The following is a 2,986-nucleotide window of genomic DNA, read 5'->3' on the forward strand; positions in this document are numbered from 1 at the left end:
AAGAGACCTCAAGTAAGTAGGAAGAATCAAGTAGCGACAAATCTTCATCAAGTGAAGATGAGGTAATGGATTCTGTCAAAGCAAATTTTCTTTATAGAACTATTGCTTATTTTAAAAATGCTTTGGATAAATCGAAGTCTAAGGTTAAGGCATTAAAGAAGGAACTTAGGACAATTAGGAACAATGCATGTGAATCTAGTTACTCTAGTGCAATTAATGAAGAAAATGCTAAGTTAAAGGATGAAGTAGTTGAATTAAGAAATTATTTTAAAAAAATTTTAAATGGGTCAAAATACCTTGATATGATCCTAAACAGTCAAAGAGCGGTTTACAATAAGGCTGGAATAGGATACAAGCCTAAAGAGTTTGCATATATTTCTCTAGTAGGAAGACAAGGGTCACCCAACAAACCAATCACTGAGGGTAAAATAAGACAAGTATGAGTCCCTAAGAAATATTTATAAAATGTTAGTGAAACTAGCTTTTGGGTACCAATGAGTGATGTGTTTCATGTAGTTTAGGTAAGAACTCATGTTTACAAAATCAAATATGTTAAAGATGCATAGAATAAATTTCATGGGAATTTTGGAGCATTTTATCTCGCTTGATGTGGTTTTCATGACTAGAAGATTGGATTTCGATTATGTTGTGTCTAATTGCTCATGAAAGATATGGTTTTTATGTGATCAAAATATTGAATGCTCTGTGCTTATAGATCAGGATCAGTTTCTGCATATGAAGTTGTCTTCTCATCTTTTTCCTGGTTACTTATTTGTTACTGTAGTATATGCGAAGTGTGATAGTAATGGAAGAAAGGAGTTGTGGGAAAATTTATTGGAGGCTAGACCGGCGGTGGATGAGTTGTGGATAGTAGGGGGAGATTTTAATGTTATTACAGGGCCTACAGAACATTCTGCAGGAGTCTTATCAAAGCCAGGGGCTGTTAGGGACTTTAATAACTTTATAATGATGGCGGGATTACTGGATGCTGGATTTGTGGGTGATGCGTACACATGGACTAATAATAGAGTATGGAAAAGATTGGACATGGTATTGTTGTCTTCATCCTGGAGTGCTAAAGAGTTTGGTGTTAAAGTGGAACATTTGAGTAGAGCCACATCGGATCACTGTCCGCTGTTATTGTCATTTCCTTCTTTTGTGCTTTCGAAGGCTTCCTTTCGGTTTCAGAGTATGTGGATAAAACATGATAGTTTTCTTCCTACTGTTCGTTTGAATTAGATGCTTCCTTGTCATGAGTTTGGCATGCAGAAATTACAGGCTAAATTGAAAAGATTGAAGAATCATTTAAAGTGGTGGAATAAAGATGTTTTTAGGAACATTCATGAGAAGGTGCAAGCGGCTGAGACTGAGTTTACTATGGCTGAACGAACCTTTGATGCGGATCCAATAGTGGAGAATAAAATTCAGATCGCTAAGTCTTAAGCATCTTTACAAAAAACTCTATACATGGAGGAGGTTTTCTGGAAACAAAAGGCAGCAGTTAGGTGGATGGGAGAAAATGATAGAAATACAAAATTCTTTCATCATTTAGTTCAGAAGAGGAGGATGGCGGGTCGCATTTTTCGAATTTGGCAGGATGGGGTGTGTATAGAGAAACCGGAGTTACTCCAAGCATCAGGCGTAATTTTTTTGAGAAGTTACTAGTTGGGGAGGATGTGGAGCGAAGTACAGCAAGCATGGAACATATTCCAAGATTTATCAGTACTGAGGAAAACATAGCCTTATCAGTCTTGCCTACTATGGAGGAAATCAAGCAGGTGGTCTGGAATATGTGTGAGGAAAGTGCGGCGGGGCCAGATGTTTTTTCTGTAGCATTTTATGTGGCCTGTTGGGAGATTATTAAATTTGATGTATTTGATGCAGTGTTGGATTTCATGCAGGGGGATCTCTACCATGTGGTATGGCGGCTACCACAATTGTGCTTATTCTCAAAATTGATAATGCTCAAAGGTGGCAAGACTTTTGGCTTATCAGTCTATGCAATGTATCGAACAAGATTATTTCCAAATTGATGGTGAACAGGTTGAGCAGGATTTTAGATAAAATTATCTCCCCTATGTAGAGTGGTTTTGTGGCAGGTAGAATAATTTCTGACAATATCTTGATGGCCCAAGAGCTATATCATAAGTTGAATTATCATGTTCGAGGTGGCAATTTAATTCTGAAGCTTGACATGGCCAAGGCATATGATAGAATTCAGTGGGATTTCTTGTTTCAAATCATGGAGGCCTTCGGTTTTACAGAGGGGGTGATTGATATATTGAGAAGATGCATTGTGGATTGTTGGTTCTCGGTACGCATCAATGGGCAACTAGCAGGTTTCTTTCACTCAAAGAGAGGGCTTCGACAAGGGGATCCTATTTCCCCTTTGCTTTTTATTATTGCGGTTGAATTTTTTTAAAGAGGTTTGGAGGACTTATTTAGCAGATTTCCACAGATGTTTTTTGCTACGAGATGCGATTTCAGAATTTCTCACTTAGCTTATGCGGATGATGTTATGATTTTCATGAATGACTCTATTAACTGTGTTAAAAAAAATTATGGCTTTCTTGAACTCCTATATGCAGTGCTCGGGACAATTGGTAAATATTTCAAAGAGCTCTTTTTATCCTGCTAAGCAGATTTCTGCTGATAGGAAATTGTAAATCTCTATGGAGTCTGGATTTAGAGAAGGAGTTAGACCTATTTTGTATTTGGGAGTTCCTATCTTTTCAGGGAATAGGAAGTCTATTTATTTTCAGCCTTTATTGGAGAAGGCAAGGAAGAAGCTAATGGGATGGAATATAGCACGGCTCTCTCATGGAGGTAGACTACTATTGATTCAAAGTGTGTTAAGTTCCCTTCCTATCTATTTGTTGCAGGTGTTACAACCGCCAAAATCAGTGCTGCAACAATTAGAGATGATTTGTGCGAATTTGTTCTGGGGATCTATGGCAACAAAAGGGAAAGCACATTGAATTTCTTG

The 2,986-nt window shown here is 37.6% G+C and overlaps 1 pseudogene; it reads left to right on the forward strand.

The window, feature by feature from the left end:
• Window positions 1-985: 985 nt before the first annotated feature.
• LOC141829103 (uncharacterized) lies at window positions 986-2,033 on the forward strand (annotated as a pseudogene).
• The last annotated feature ends 953 nt before the right edge of the window (window positions 2,034-2,986 follow it).

This window comes from Curcuma longa, chromosome 5 (genome assembly GCF_044706935.1).
Source record: "Curcuma longa cultivar G26 ecotype Majalengka, Jawa Barat chromosome 5, ITB_CL_G26_1.1, whole genome shotgun sequence".
In the NCBI taxonomy this organism is placed as follows: Eukaryota; Viridiplantae; Streptophyta; class Magnoliopsida; order Zingiberales; family Zingiberaceae; genus Curcuma; species Curcuma longa.